The sequence below is a fragment of the Nomascus leucogenys genome, chromosome 9 (genome assembly GCF_006542625.1).
Source record: "Nomascus leucogenys isolate Asia chromosome 9, Asia_NLE_v1, whole genome shotgun sequence".
In the NCBI taxonomy this organism is placed as follows: Eukaryota; Metazoa; Chordata; class Mammalia; order Primates; family Hylobatidae; genus Nomascus; species Nomascus leucogenys.
The window spans coordinates 16,927,077-16,944,034 of record NC_044389.1 but is presented as its reverse complement, the minus strand read 5'-3'; the positions used below and the strand labels follow the sequence as shown (position 1 = coordinate 16,944,034).

At 32.6% G+C, this 16,958-nt stretch overlaps 1 long non-coding RNA gene across 1 annotated transcript in view; it reads left to right on the top strand.

Annotated features, from left to right (window-relative positions):
• The window catches only part of LOC105738772, a 58,099-nt gene extending 41,352 nt beyond the window's left edge, over positions 1–16,747 (top strand). The window contains exon 3 of the long non-coding RNA XR_001114625.2: positions 16,528–16,747. This is a non-coding gene — a long non-coding RNA (uncharacterized LOC105738772). The remainder of the gene's footprint in view (positions 1–16,527) is intronic.
• The last annotated feature ends 211 nt before the right edge of the window (positions 16,748–16,958 follow it).

Below are 16,958 nucleotides of genomic sequence, written 5' to 3'. Positions count from 1 at the left end.
GAAAATGGGAAAAATGATTTAAGAGTGCATTTACTGCCTCAACATTCATAGCATGCAGGAGTGGAAATAACACTAAGCTTGAAGTCAGTCGACTTGGATTTGAATCCTCTTAAACACTTGCCAGCTCTGATATTGGGCAAGTCACTTAATCAGAGTTTCCAACCTCTGTGGAAAAGATTGTTGCTCTTAATAATAATGATGATGGCAATGATTATGATAGCTTTGTATTTATTGAGCACTTCCACTCAGAAGTCATTTGTCTTGATGTTTAAAATAAATACCATTGATTAAAACCTATTTCACAGTAACTTTGAGAGTATGTCTATCATATACACATGTAATGTATGTTGACATACATGCATCTAGTGTCACAAGATCTGAAGGTGTAGTTTTAAAAAAAAACATTGGTTACTAAAGTTGATATGGAGACAGAAAAGACCCAGAACAGCCAACACAATACTGAAGGAGAAGAACAAAGTTGGAGGACTGACACTACCCAACTCCAAGACTTACTGTAAAGCCATTATAATCAAAGCAGTGTGATATTGATGGAAAAATAGACAAATAGATCAATGGAACAGAATAAAAAGCCCAGAAACAGACTCATGTTTATATAGTAAACTGACCTTCAACAAAGGAGCAAAAGCAACATAATGGAGAAAAAATAATCTGTTCAACAAATGGTGTCCAACAATTGGACATCTACACAGAAATAATTAAATCTAGACACAGGCCTTACACCCTTCGTAAAAATTAACTCAAAGTGGATCACACACCTAAATGTAAAATTCAAAACTATGAAACTTTTAGAATATAACAGGAAACAATCTACATGACGTTGGGTATAGCAATGACTTTACAGATACAATATCAAAAGCAGAATCCATGAAAGAAATAATTGATAAGTTGGACTTCACTGAAATTAAAATTTTCTGTTCTCCAGAAGACACTGTCAAGAGAATGAGAAGATTTGTTACAGTTTGGGAGAAAATATTTGCAAAAGACATAACCAAAAGAAACATTGACTTTTTTTCCAATAACAGATGGTTATCTAAAATATACAAATAAATCTCAAAATGCAACAATAAAAAATGAACAGCTAGATTAAAAAATGGGCAAAAAATCTGAACAGACACCTCAACAAAGGAAATATACACATGGAAAACAAGTATATGAAAGATGCTCAACATCATATATCATCAGTAATTTTCAAATTAAAACAACAATGAGATATTATACACATCTAATATAATTGGAATGGCAAAAATCCTAAACACTGATAACACCAAGTATTGGTGAGGAAACGAAGCAATAGGCATTGATTGCTGGTGAGAGTGCAAAATGGTACAGTCACTTTAGAAGACAGTTTGGGAGTTTCTTACAAAACTCAACACACTCTTACCATATGACCCAGCAATCATGCTCCTTGGTATTTACCCAAATGAACTGAAAATGTATGTCCACATTAAAACCTGTATATGGATGCTTATAGCAGCCTTATTCATAATTGCCAAAAGTTGGAAGGAAGCAAGATGCCCTTCAGGAGGTCAATGGATAAATATCCTATGATTCAGACAGTGGAATATTGTTCAGTGCTAAAAAGAAATGACATATGAAGCCATCTAAAAAGACACAGAGGAACATTAAATGCATATTACCAAGATAAAGAAGCTAATCTGAAAAGGCTGTGTACTATACAATTCCAGCTATATGACATCCTAAAAAAGGCAAAGTTATGTAAACAGTGAAAAGATCAACAGTAGTCAGAAATTAGGGCAGAGGGAAGGATGAATAGGTGGACTAGAAAGGATTTTTAGGTCAGTGAAACTATTCCGTATAATACTATAATGGTGGATGCATACATACTGTTATATATAGGTTAAAACCAATAGAATGTACAATACCAACAGTGAACCCTAACATAATGACATTGGGTAATAATGATGTGTGAATGTAGGCTCATTGATGGTAACAAATGTACTGCTCTGGTGCAAGATGTTAATAGTGGGAGAGACAATGCATACGTGCTGAGGGTATACAGGAACTGTGCATTTTCTGCAAAAGTTTGCTGTAATTCTAAAACTCTTTTGAAAAATAAAATCCATTTAAAAATTAAAATAAAATAGAACTTTTAAAAAGTGTTGATAATGTGATTGAAGTCATTTTTGTTTTAAATTTGTTGCTTATATTAAATCTTTTCCCCATGTCTGCTCAGTGTATAAATTCACATATCATTGCCTTTCCTTTCTGATTTACCACACTCCCCCTACACATTTCTTGCACTCTTCTTCTCTCATTTACTTCATGATGCCTGAGGCATATGTAGAGTTGTAGTCTGTGGTTCAAGTTAGGAAAGGTACTAGATTTCATTGGAAAGTACTTACTTCCATTCTTCTTTCCCCATTTCAAGGCCTTGTTTGATAAATTATCAATCAGTGTTTTACAGAATTACAATTCCTCGTAGGCAAAATGGAAGTTATATTATTAGGAGACAATGTACAGGTAGGACCCTTGAGTTATCTCTGAGCCAACTTACTGCCTGATTTATACATCACTAAAAGCTCATAATGTCAATCCAAAAAGTATCTGACAACTTTAGTTTTCTTCTCAGTATCAACATTAGAAGAAAGAAATGGTTTCATCTTTTAAAGCTTTAATCAAACAAATTTAAAAGACACCATATTTTGGAGAATTTAGAATACTTTTTGCTATATGATTTATAGATGGAGTTTTTAAATGTTTTATTAATTTAACACATTTGTATTGATGCTCTGCCATTTGCTAAAATCTTGGGGATATGGTGAAGCACAAGAGAGATAAGTTTCCTGTTTTTGTGGAACATATTTTCTGGTACAAAAGAAAAATAAAAAGCATGGAAACACAAGAGTACACAAATAATGACAATATAATGAACACTTGGAAAGAAAGATATCAAATAATCAAGAGAATCCAATTAGATGGTATGATTAGGGAAAACATGTCAGAGAAGGTAGCATTTGGACTGAGACCAATAGAATTAAAATGAGCACACCAAATAGAAACTGTGGTAATGGGCATTCTTGGAAAAGAAAATGATACCCCGGTGCAAAAACAGTTTCCATGAAAAAACACAAAGTGGGCCAATGTACCTGAAACAGAATGAGCAAAGGAAGAATTCATGTAGCGAAATCGAGGAAATAGAATGGAGTCATCAAAAGCCTTACAAACCGTAGGAAAACTTAAGATTTAATCTAGCACATTAGGAATTCATTGAAGGATTTTACATGAAGGAGTAGTATGATCTGATGTATGTCTTAAAATGTTTATACTGGTGGTTGTATTTGAAATAAGGATAAACGATGGACTACTAAAAAACAATTAGTAGATTACCATATCGGTCGAAGGGAGAACTAATCAAGACTTGGACTAGAGAAGTGATAGTGGAAATAGAAAGAATTGAATGTATTTAAAATATCTGTTGGAAATAAAGTGAATAGGATGTGTTGCAGATTAGATGTTGGGGGTATGGAAAGGAAATTATCAAAAAAAACAACTAGGTATTTGTCAAGTAGGCAGTTGGATATGAGTCTGGTTTGGGCACAAGGTTGTCCACATAGAGATCTGTCTTTCATAGTGAACATTGCATTGCCATCCTGGAATGTTTGGAAATTGCATGTGGGCATTACTTAGACGTCACAATGATTTGGGGGGTTCTATTGACATTTGGCTGTCAGTGGCTGGGAATGCTAGATGACCAGCTGTGGTGTACGACAATTTGGAAAAACAAATTATTGGCCCATGTCCTACACAACATTTCAATGTTCTCTCCAACTGAATACCTTGTAAAGATAAATTGGTAGTAGTTAATTGCATGATAATTCTTTTTTATTCAGTAAGCAGTTACATAAGAAGCCCAATAACTTATAAAAAAGATAGTTAAGGAGAAGGAAAGCAAATATGTTGTCTTAAAATCATGAAATATATTGTGTGCTCTGTTTATCTGTCTCGTACTTGATGTATTCTTGTATTTCGTGGTGATATATTTAGTGGTAACGCATTTCAGTGCTGTAATGCAGCTATTAAAAATCAGTAGTTTTAGTGCTGTAATGTAGCCCTGATGTAACAGATGAAACCCCTTGCAACAGACTCAGAACCAAATGTTAATTGAAATAGTGCAGATGTATTAAGGAATGTCATTAATAAAACTTTAAAAAGATATATCACTGCTAAGATAAGAAATGACTAAAGTGAAAATAACATGGAAATGTTATATTTGTTTGGGGGCTGCCTATTGTTTCTCAGACGTTCTGTCCCCAGAGGTGTAACACAACTTCTCTATATCCTCTTATATTTCTGCTTCTCTTTCTATCTATACTCTAGTCCCTGTTGCCCACTGAAGTAGAGTCCTGTGTCTCCTTAAGTACTAGAGACTAAATGTGGGCTTCCCTTTGTGGTAGAATTTTAAGAGAGAAAATATGTTTGAAATTTTGAGATACTTTATCATTACTTCATACCATGCAATAACATACAAATTATTTTAGTACTAAGAAAAAAGTTCCTTAATAGAATATCAAACTTTCTTATTGGTTCCACTTCAACAGTCTGAAATTTATCTTTGGCCACTTTTCTTATTCCCATTATAGTTACTTTCTTCCCGTATACAATTGAATTGTATTTATTATAATATTCTAAACTAGATTTTATTCTCAAGGCCATTTCTACCTCTCTACACTTTTTTATATTTGTTTGCTTCTTGTATGTAATGGCTTTTGATTGTCTCACTTATAAATTCATTATAAATAGGTACAAACATTACCTATGGATATGTCTGCTAATAAAGATATTTCTAAAAATTTACATGTTAAATCATATTATTTTATTGTAAATTAATTTTCTTTTATTTTTTCTTTATCTTTGAGTTAGGCTGCTGTATTGACTTTTTTTCTAATCATGTCTCTAAGTAATTTGCAGTATTTGTAAATTTTATGTGGGGATAGTAAAGATGGCAGTGTAATAAAATATTTTATATAACAGAAGGCCTTAGATCCAACAGGAATGAGATCCACTGATATAAGTGTTATTTTAGCCAGCCTACTAGATGAGATCATCCAGGAAATGGCATAGCCAGAAAGGAGGAGGGGGCCTGGCACTTGGCTCTAAGATACTCTAACATGTAGGTTGTGGGTAGAAGAAGAGAGGCAAAAGTGAGGAGCAGGAGTAGCTAGTGACGAAAGAAAGAAACAGAAGATATTGGCATCATGGAAGCCAACAGAGAGAAGTATTTCAGAAAAGACATGGGATCTCCTTTGTTAAAGGCTGCTGAAACTTTAAAGATAAAAACAGAGTAAAGTCCTTAGCATTTGGCAAAATGGTAGCTATTGATGACATTGAGAGGAGTTTCAGTGGAAAAGTGGGAAAGTAAGATTGTAGTAAGTTGAACAGTTAATTGGAGGTAAAAGCTGAGAAATTTTTTTCTTACAATGAAAATAAGAATTGTATGTAGTGAGGATTTCAGAACAGAAGAAGTATCATTTATGAGAGATATGACAGGAGATTAACATGAAAAATGATCAAATTTTAACAGCAGAGTCTTCTGATTCTTTTGATTACACATTTAGCTTATAAAAGTATATTTGTTATAAATAGTATAATAATGAAAATATTTAAGATAGTAAAATTTTAAATCCTAGTAAAATAGGCACAAATATTAAAATAGTTGATGAGAAGCTTGAAATTGAAATAAGAAAAAAAATCCCTGGCACATAGAGGGTGCTCAGAATATATTTTTAAATGAATAAATAGATTATTTGTAAAAGACTGATGTATTGCTGTTCTTTGGAAAGGGGTGTAAATAAAAACCTTAGCTTATGTTAGGTGTTCCCAGACTTTCTGTTGGGGCTATATTTAACTTTACTACTTGAAAGAAAGAACACTAAGTCCTCTTTTTTTTTTCTCTCTCTCTCTTCAAAGAACCAGTAAGTACTTGATGGGTATTTTATTAGTGATCTATGTAAACATCATAGCTTAAATATTAAAACATTACATAGAAAATCATCTGTCTATTTAAAACTGAAAGTGAGAAAAATATCTAATGACATTTGTTTTGAAGCACTTCACTAAGATTTTAGGTGAAATATTTTAAGTTCTTGTCATAACAATGTAAAATATACAATTTTAGTGGATTTTTTGCTCAATGTAATTTTCACTTTAGACAGAATGACTCAAAATACACTGATAAAATTGTATTTCCTAACAAGGCAATTTCTGATTGAACATCATAGTACAGCCTCAGGGGAAATGGCTTTTTAATATATATGTGTGCTTGAAGTTATTTTCATAGGTAATGTCAATGTAAGCTTGGAAAATGGCGGCTACACTGAAAATTGGTTGAAGATGGGGACTCCTCTAAATACGCTTTTGTCATATTTTGGAGACAATAATTCAAAAGCTAACATAGCAGTGGACTATGCTAAACGCATGTGAACAGAAAGTCTTCCCCTGAACAGTAATTCACAACACCAAGTAATTGTGGGAAAACAGTAATTTTCCCCAATACCAAGTAGTTTATCAGCAAATGGCTTTAGTTAGGTCACACTGGAACACTTGTGCCTGTTTATAAATTATGTCACTTGTCATGGCCTCCTAATATCCACCATTGGTTGGGTGATCAGTAGGAGGAGGAGAGAGAGGTATAGAGGGTGAGAATCAACCTAAATTAAGGACTCTGATGAAATTGTACATATTATAATTCTATGATCTTTTAATATGTATTGCACTGAAGGTCTTTCAATCCAAATTATAGAATCTGTTCACCATATGCTGCACACTCTCTGGAATTCTCCACATGGAAACAACCAATTTATTTCTAAGAGAAATTTGACTTAGACTATTTTTGTGCAGATTTTGCAGTGTTTTTGTGTGTTTAGTCCAACGAACTTGTTAAAGCTATAATTATTTTTATGGAGAAGGCTAACTACCCAAACACAGGAAAAAACAATTTTCTCAAAGTCTATTTGAAAACTATAATGAAAAAGTTAAATATTTTATGATAAAATAATAATAATTCTCATCCTACTATGTGTAGATCCTACAATAATAACTCAATTTTTTTCTTTGCTAAAATTGCCACACTTAAAAGCATTTCTTAAAACACGTACCATCTTTTCTAACACTGGCATTTCAAATGTCTCTTTTCCATCCATGGGATCACAGGCATGCCATCCATCACTGGATACTCCTTGATCTTAAGAAGTTTTCCCTCTCTCTCTCTCTCAATCCTCTATTACAGATACTACCCTGTTATGCAGTGGGCTTAGAATATTTGACTATTTGACTAAGGAGTACTATGCTCTAGCATATAATGTACTACATCTTTAAAATTTCTTAATTTCATGATTTCACATGATTTAAAACACATTAGTTCCTTTTTTAGTTTTTTAAGTTTCAATTTTCTGCAGCTTATGTTCATTTATGAGTGACAGCTGTATTTACAAACACTCTAGAGACTATAATCCATTATATTTAGAATGGTAAATTATTTATACATCTATTCTAGAGAGTATATTGATTTTTCTTTAAATAATCATTTTTTTCTGAAATAGAAAGCATATTATCTTCTTTTGCTATGCTATTGTTTCAGTTTATGTTTAGATTTTTAATTTCAGTCTTCATGATATTTTTGGTGGTGAAGGGTTTCAGTTTTGAAAAAGTGATGAGGTAATGTCTTTCTTTTTTAATCAGCATCTCCTCCATTCCACTCTTCTCGATGTTTCTGCCTCCTTGAATAGTCCTTGATAAAATGAAACTCAATCATCATTCAGTTTGTAGTTTTTCCTAACAAACACTACCTTTTTAAATTAAATATTATATGCACTTTGCGAATCCAAGCTTATGTAATATTTGGAAAGACTTAGAAATCATCTGTCCAATCTCCTCAGTTAGTGGATGGGAAAAGTAAGCTTCCCTCAAATCCTAAGGTGAAATGATTTCTTCGAGATCATAAAACTGGCTAACACATAGGGTATTTCTCAAAATTAATTCCCAAAAAGATTATATGTTTCATCAGCTAAAAAAAAAAAATCCCTGAACATTGGTTCAATAAAACAAAAACATTTTAAACAAAATGAAAGTCAATTCATTACAGATGCATAAACCATTAAGACAATAAAATCATTTCAAACATTTATATAAACACAAAGCTTGACATTTTCATTTTAATTAATAATTTCAACATTCTTGTCCTTCTAAAAGTTTACAGGAGCATTTGACTAGTTGTGTTCTTAAAAATGCCTTTGGCTACTTTTGCAGCCAAATCATTACATAACCACCTCTACTTCAGCCGTGATCAGGTGAATAATCTTTGTACACTTGGACTGCGTTTTGAAGGTATGTTTATACTGAGTTGTCATGTTACAGGATACAGATAATGGGTCTGTATGAAACTCAGCATAGCACTTTAATAGATATGCTACTTGCTATAAACAAGTAGCTTTAAATTGAGTTAGTTTTTTTTGCCTTACAGTGAATCAAGAAAAAAAAAATTATATAGGTGCTCACCATTTAATTTGGTCTAAAAAAGAATAAATTTTCAGGCACTGTCTGTATTATAAAGTTCCATTGCTACCTCTTTATTTCCATGTAACATGTTAATCATTTTGTTCTGGGGTTGAAATAGATTCTTTAGTACGTAAATATTTCAAGCCTTGGTATAGCATTTCAGAAATGCTCTCAAATGTAGAATTTCATAGATCACTAAAAACCTGTGATTTAATTTTTACAAACAGTGCAATATAAATTTAATTCATCTGGGTGCTGGGTGGCTTAGTGCATGCTTATCTAGTTATAGTATTTGGTGAGTAGCAATGTGAATTTTATTAAGTAAATGATCTTCGGGTTGCAGAATGGTCTCCATTATGGAAGCAACATAAATCTGATAGCTGCATAGACTAAGGGCAGAACCAACAATGAAATATATGTATCAATCCCTGAATTATTTTCTGAAATAAAATGTTAGAGTGTTTCATCTTTATTCATAACTGGGAAATTTTAATGTATTAAGTTCAATGGACAACAAGTGAATGCAGAAATAGCAAGCTATATTACAGGTGTGTTTTTAACAGTCAACAGTTTGAAAGGAAAACAGGAAACTCTTACTGCTGGTCTACTGGTGATGTATGTCATTATTTTTACAAACAAGGCAGACGGTAGCTAGTTTATTTGACCTATTGTCTAGGTAAGACCGCATGTCTTAACTGCTCCATTCAAAATTTCTCCCAAAGAAGATATTGCTTTGTCTCACGCAACTCTTCACATTATGCCATGTCAATTTGATGGCTTGATTTATTGTATGTCTCACCACTCTTGATTATTTTTGCTATCTAGTTTTACAGAAATATAATTATCATTTAAATTATAGATTTATTGCCTAAACACTGGAAAATAAATTTAAAGCCATTAAAAACACAGAAGCAAAAACTGTATTATTTAACAGTAGTTAAAAATCCTTAGTTGGGTATATTGGCTGCATCTTGCAACTTGGAACTTTCTGTAAAAGGTTAAAAAACTAACTTTAAAATGTTCCTACCAACTTCTTCAGTTGCATTTGGACGTTTGTTAAAAAAAGAAACTAGGGTTTTTTTCCCCCTTTTTAAAACAGCCACTTTGATAAAGCAGATAAAAGTGAATGCTAGGTTGTTTATCAAGTGCATATTTTAAAATCTTAGCTTGGTTTATCTATAGTAGTTTCTTTGGAGACCATTATAAGAAGTGGCTACCCAATGCACTTTAATCTTTCTAGTTTGTGATATGGTTTAACTGAATGTAAGATTAAGCTATATCATCCTAGCTTTACATCAGTAAATACCTGGTATGAATTAACCTTGTACATAAATAGCTTAGAATTTAACCCTTTCTATATAATTTTACTTCAAAACTGTGATGGGTTTTTCCACATATCAAATGTAAAATATAATGAGTAATTTAGGCTTGTTTAGCTTAATTTCTAATCATAGATATTTAAAAATATATGAAAGACTAAACATTGACAGCTAGCAAGTTTAACTATCAGAAAATTGTAACATATATTTTACATTTCTGCTTCCTCGATTTATTGATACTTTTCTTCAAATAGCCATTCTCGAACACAGGTAGCTTAACTGAACTTTCAAAGGCCAGCATTTATGCTGTATGATTAAGCTTGCAGACTAGATACTTTGTTCTGAATGTGACTATAATGCTATGAGCTTAACCAGTAAGCTCTTCGAGAGTTAGAAAGAGCTCCAATAATCAGCATCCCTCCCAATTCAGAATATTACATCCTATAAAAAGATTATTTATTATCTGTATGTACACTGAATATATCTATCTCAGCTTTCACATAAGAACCTTTGGAGTAAAGTAATCTAATAGATTTACTACACTCATCCTAAATATTTATTCAAGGTTCAACAATCCTGATTCTTTTAAACTTTTCTCTATTACATTTTTTTCTAGGATATCTTCATTCTGGTTATACTTCTCCAGATAAATGATAGTTCAGAATTATGTTTCAAAACGCTTTAGAGGAGATTATGTTGTAGAAAAAATGTATTATTTGTTATTTTCCTTTAGCGATGGAATATAGCTCTTCCTTTAATTGAACAGTAGGTTAAAGTAATTGAATTTTTTCCTTAATATTCCTACTGAACCGTATGTTAAAGTAATTGAATTTTTTCATTAATAATTCTATTGTAGAAGAACACATGGTTCCTATAACACTTAAATTCCAGTGTGGCAATACACTGACAAATAATGTGACACATCAAAGAATAATGTGATAACAAAATGTATATCTTTGATGTCACTCATTCAAAATAATACATTGAAAGCACAGAATGGTGAACAAGATCATCCAAATTATTTAAATCTTATTTTTCTATTCCATCAAAACTTTGAACGAGATCCCCAAAAATATCTGAATGTATATTTCATGTCAAATATGACACCTTGAGGAGCTGTTATTTCAACAACGCACTCAATGTTTAAAACAAAATCAAATGCCTCAATGTAAGTGTAGTCCTTCTCCTACTTTAGTGAGGTACCTTATATTTTCTATATCTCTCTCCAATAAATTTATTCTCCTACTACTTCCCCCAGATCTCTGAAAAACAGGACATATTAACCCCTTATTTTTCCTCAAGGCCCTGTCAAACTATCATGCCAACATAATAATAATTTTTAAAAAGGACTCCCTTTTAATATATATACCTTTTTGAATATACACTTATGTATCTTACACCATCATTTCTCTCATTATTTGCATTACATCATCATTTCTTTAATTATTTGCATAGTATTTATCTTAACATCTAATTAATTGTTTTACCTCTAACCTTGTCTGTGCTCTGACAACAATTTTAAATGTTAAATATACCTGTTAAACACCAGGGGGATGAAGATGATGAATTAAATACAACCTGTTTCTTATATTCCCATCAAGAATCCCACTAAGATAAAAATAAGGGGATTTTTGAATGTGAACACATATAGGACAAAGATAAGTAAAGCAGATACCATCACAACTGTACTTTGGAAGACAGAAAGCATATGAACAGATAGTAACTGATTTAGCAATCTGGGAAAGACTGAACTCTTAACTCATGGCAAAAATCCAAGAAACAACCTTATCTATACTACAGAATACCATTAAAAAATTAAAAATTTGTAGTGCCAGTTTTCTGATGGAAATGAGGGCAAGGTGGATTAAAACAAGGATGAGTAGTTGGAAACTTTAAGCAACAGTTAAAACCATACACCCAGTAGGATGGCTAAAATTATAAGCATGGATAATAACAAGTGTTGACAAGGATGTGGAGTACCTATAAAATGGTCCAATCACTTTGAAAAACTGATAGTTTCTTAGAAATGTAATCTTACACATCTAGTATTTATGGAATGGAAACAAAAGCATATGTCCACATAAATATCTATACACAAATGTCCACAACAGCTTCATTCAAAATGGTCAAAAATTAGAAACACCGCAAGAGTCCATTTATAGTTAAATGAATAAAATAAAGGACGTACATTTATGCCATGGAATAATACTCAGTAATAAAAGAAGCAAATCATTATAAACACAACATGGATAAGTCTCGAAATCATTATTCTGAGAGAAGCAAGACACAAAAGATTACAAGCTGTATTACATTTATATAGATTGCAAAATTGTCTATAGTAGTTGCCTGGGGTAAGGACTAAAGTAAGAATTGACTGCAAGGGATGTCAGGAATATTTTGCGGGTGATGGATATATTCTGTATATTGATTGTGGTTGTGTGGTCACGAGCAAATATACTATCAAAATTTGTTGGGTTGTATACTTTCAATAGAAGGGATTTATTGCATGCCTGTTATTCCTCAATAAAATCTATGAGTAAAAAAGCAATTTAAAAAAGAACAAAGAAACAATTAGAACCTCAGGTCTTCTCAATCATTGCATACCTCCAAAGGATTTATTTTATTTTGTACCAAAAAAAGACTGGAGGTGGGCAAGATAGAAGGTTTCTAATCTGGGAGACATTTGAAGGTAGGGTATTCTGTTGAACATAGGATAATTAAATTAACATTTATAATACTGAATATTGATCCCCTAGCTCTCTCCCCAACATATCTTCCAGAATGACAGCAGCCAAGATTATAACCTCTAGGCTACTGAAAGATCATTATATGGAGAATCTACTTTGCCAAGAGAAAAAACATATATACACTTTTTTTTTTAAAACAGTGACATAACCTATAGTGAAGATTACAGTTACAAGCTTCATTTGGGGGCTCAATATTCCAAGGCAACTTTTAAATGCCCTACTTTTAAATATTAGCAGACACCCAAGGATCACCAGCCATCTGTGAACTTCCAAGTTAAAAAGAAAAGGATCAAAATATACAGAGAAAAAATAAGAAATTTTGGAAATTGGGACTGTGCATGAAAAAAGAATTTTATTGATATGCTTAGAGAAATAAGACATTTTTATTAAAAAAGGATTCAGCAAAATTTTAAAAAATTCTATTGCAATATCCAAATATAAAGTTGAGAAACTCTCCTTCAAAGCACAGAAATATAAAATTAAAAAAGAAGAAAGGAAAATTAAGTGAAAAAAATATAAGAAAATGAAAGAAAAACTAAAGGAAGTATAATATCCAAGTAACAGAAGTGCCAGAAAGAGAGAGAATAATAAAAACTGAAGAGAGAAAACTATCAACTAAATAACTGAGAATATTTCTTACAATTGAAGGACTTGGGTTGTGAGAGTAAAAGCCCCACTCTGTGCTCAGCAAAACAGACTCAGCAAAATGGACCCATATCAAGGTACATCAACATGAAACTATAGAACCCTGAGGGCAAAGATAAGATTTTATGACTTCCAGGGAGGGAACAAAAATGAATCACATGAAAAGTCTCAGGAGTTAGAAAGGCTTCAAGCTGTTTATGAACAACACTGGAAGCTACAGACAATGAAGCATTGTCTACAAGATTTTAAGGGAAAATTATTTAAAACCTAGGGTTTGATACTCAGCCAAATCATAAATCAGTACTATGGTAGAGATGTTCAATGTTTGTAAAATAATCTACTAGGTAATTTTATCAAGAAACTACCCTAAATGAGCTTCATTAAAATAAGGTTAGTACCAACAAAGATGGAAGCATGGAATACAGAAAATATAGGAAAAAGTAAAGAGCATCTTTTGGGTCACGGCAACATGAAAATTCCACAAAGATAGATGTATAGCAGGCATAAAGGAAAATCAGTCCAGAATGGGGCAGGTTAGAAGTCCTCAGAAGAGATGTCTTCAAAAGATATATTTTATCCATTAAATGTTGCATTTTAAAACGAGATTTAGACAATTGGTGAAGAACTTAGATTTGACTTAGTGTTAAGTACATGATAAAAAAGCATGCAAAATTCAGGTAATTTTTAACTCCAGAGGGTGAAAAAATTGATTAAGAAAGGAGAAATAGTTTTAGTATGCAAAATATCTTAGAATAGCATTTACATACACAACACGATGTAATCAAACATAACTATACTGATAACATGGGGAAGATTGAGTGTGAGAGTGTGTGTGTGTGTGTGTGTATGTGAAAGAGAGAGAGAAAAAGAGAAAGAGAGAGATGCAGAGAGAAAAAGAAAAGAGGTAAACATTTGTGGTAAGAGCTGAGTGTATGAGAGTAAAAAGGTGCTAAACCTCATTTCTTTATAGGAGAAAATAAGTAGAGAATACCTAAGAACTGAACAAAAAGTCAAGACATAACAATATAATTCTGATATTTGAAGTATGGACGTAAATGCTAAAAAAAATCAGCCAAAAAGTTAAAAATAGTTGCCTCTATAGACTGGCAAATTAGAGAGAGAGGGCACAATGAATTCTCTATTTTGTTATAAGTAAAAACTACTTGACTCTTCTAGCTTTGCATGTGCATATATAAGGAGGATAAAGAATAAAACAAAACCACATTAAAAAATACAAAAAAATAAAAGCTATTATCCTAGTGTGATGGTTAATACTGAATGTCAACCTGATTGGATTGAAGGATGCAATGTATTGATCCTGGGTGTGTCTGTAAGGGTGTTTCCAAAAGAGATTAACATTTGAGTCAGTGGGCTGGGAAAGGCAGACCCACCCTTAATCTGGGTGGGCACCATCTAAGCAGCTGCCAGTGCAGCTAGAATATAAAGCAGGCAGAAAAACAAGGCTACATATTTCTCCCATGCTGGATGTTTCCTGCCTTCAAACATCGGACTCTAAGTTCTTCAGTTTTGGAACTCAGACTGGCTGTCCTTGCTCCTCAGCTCCTCCTATTTATATATAATAGGAGATATATTAGTTCTGTCCCTCCGGAGAACCCTGACTAATACATCTGGCTTCAGAATTCCTCAGTCATGTACATTATTATATTAGGTATTATGTCCATTATTATATTATAATGTTCCTTATCTCTAGCCACACATCATCATATAGTCACGTTTTGTCATTACAATCAACTTGTATCATCTGATGAAAAGAAATGTATTTTTAATGTTTTGATTCTAGATCTAAATTCAAGATCAGCATTCTAGCTTTTTATCATGTATTACTTTCTAATATCTGAACTTACTATTTTCTCTTCATTATGATTTATAATATTTCCTATTTTTAACACTACAATTTCCTGTACTTCAGAGCCTTTCTGTCTTCTCTTGACCAACTTATCACTCTAAACTACATATTCAGCCATTCACTATAACTTCTCTAACAGCTAAGGATCCCTTAATTGCTTGAATGTTCTCTATTGTAAATCTCTAATTTCTTCATAGCTACATCCTTGCCGGGTTCCAAAAGGTCTTCAGAGAAGTCTGGACTCCTATGCTAACTTATGTTGATTACCTACTCTATTGTATAGTCCTCAAAGTATCAACTTTACCCGTCTTTCTAATATTCAGCTAATTTTTCCATGTGGTTTAAATTTATCAACTTTCCTCCTTTTCTTCATAAAGTATCCCTAATATTTCATTATCCTTTATGCAATAAAATATCACATATCTTATCTCATATAAAGTAGAGAAAGAAATACCTTTCTCCCTTTCTCTATTTTTAACTAGGTCAGGTCCTTTTGTACTGTGTAGTAGGCAGAGTTCTAATACACCGTCCTCTGAAATCCCAAGATTCCTGGTCCCTGGTGTACACACATTTTCTCTCAGTTATTCAATCAAACACTAATCTAGGTATCTCTGTGATGGGGTTTTGCTGATATAATTAAAAGTCTTAGGTTTTAATCAATTGACATTAAGATCATCCTTGTGGGCCTGACCTCATCACATAACTACTTTAAAAGCAGAGAGGTTCCTCCAGATAGTTGCAAAAGAGCATTTCAGAGATTTAAAGCACCATTGCTTGCTTAAAGATGGAGGAGGACACATGGCCAGAAGTGCAGTGGCCTCTTGGAACTTGGACCAGGCCCTGGCTAACAACCAACGAGGAAATGAGGACATCACCCGGAAAGAATTGAATTCAGCCAAGAACAGGAATGGGCTTGGAGGCTGTTTGTGCCCTAGACTCTGAAGATAAGAAGTCAGTCCAGCTGAAATCTTGATTTCAGCTTTGTGATACTCTGAGCAAGGAGCGCCACCACATTATTGCAGACCTCTGACCTATAGAAAGGTGCGCTAATAAATGGGCAATGATTTTTTTACTTGCTACATGTGTGAGAATTTGTTACACAGCAAAAGAAAACTAATACTGCAAAATTCAATTCTCTCTACTTGATTCTGAAACTTTCTCTATCAACTAGTCCTTGTTTTGTGTGTGCATGTTTAAATTCTATCCTGTCCTGTCCTGTCCTGTCCTGTCCTATCCTGTCTATTATTCTGCCTCCTAATTTTAATACCAATCTTCTTGCAAAAATAAGCTACAGCTACTATCTATATTTTCTCCTTAATTCTGAAGAATACAGAGCCAATGTCCTGTGGAGCATGAATGATGTTTTAATTGACAAATCCTGTTATCTTTGTTCACCCTTTCTATTTCTCCACAGTGTTGATTACTGGCAGGCTTCTCTAGTCATCTTATCCTACATGATTCTCCCTCTATTTCTATCAACATGGAATTTTGTACTCAGCGAAATAAAAATATTTCAAAACTGAGCACCGAAACAAAACAAAAGACATTTTTATATTTAAAAAACCGAGAGACTTTGTTGGTAGCAAATTAAAACTACAATAAATGGTTAAATGAAGGAATATGGTATCAATTGGAAATGTGGATTTCCACAAAGGAATTGAGGACATTTGATAATATAAAAATGTAGGTAAGTATAAAAGAAGTTTATTTTTCTTAGTTTTGAAAACATTAAGTAATAATTGACTTTTTAAATCAAAACTAGTAACAATGTATTGAGGAGTTTACAATATGGAGAAAAGGAGTAGCAAAAGACTGTTGTAAGATTCCTAGAATGTATGTGAAGTA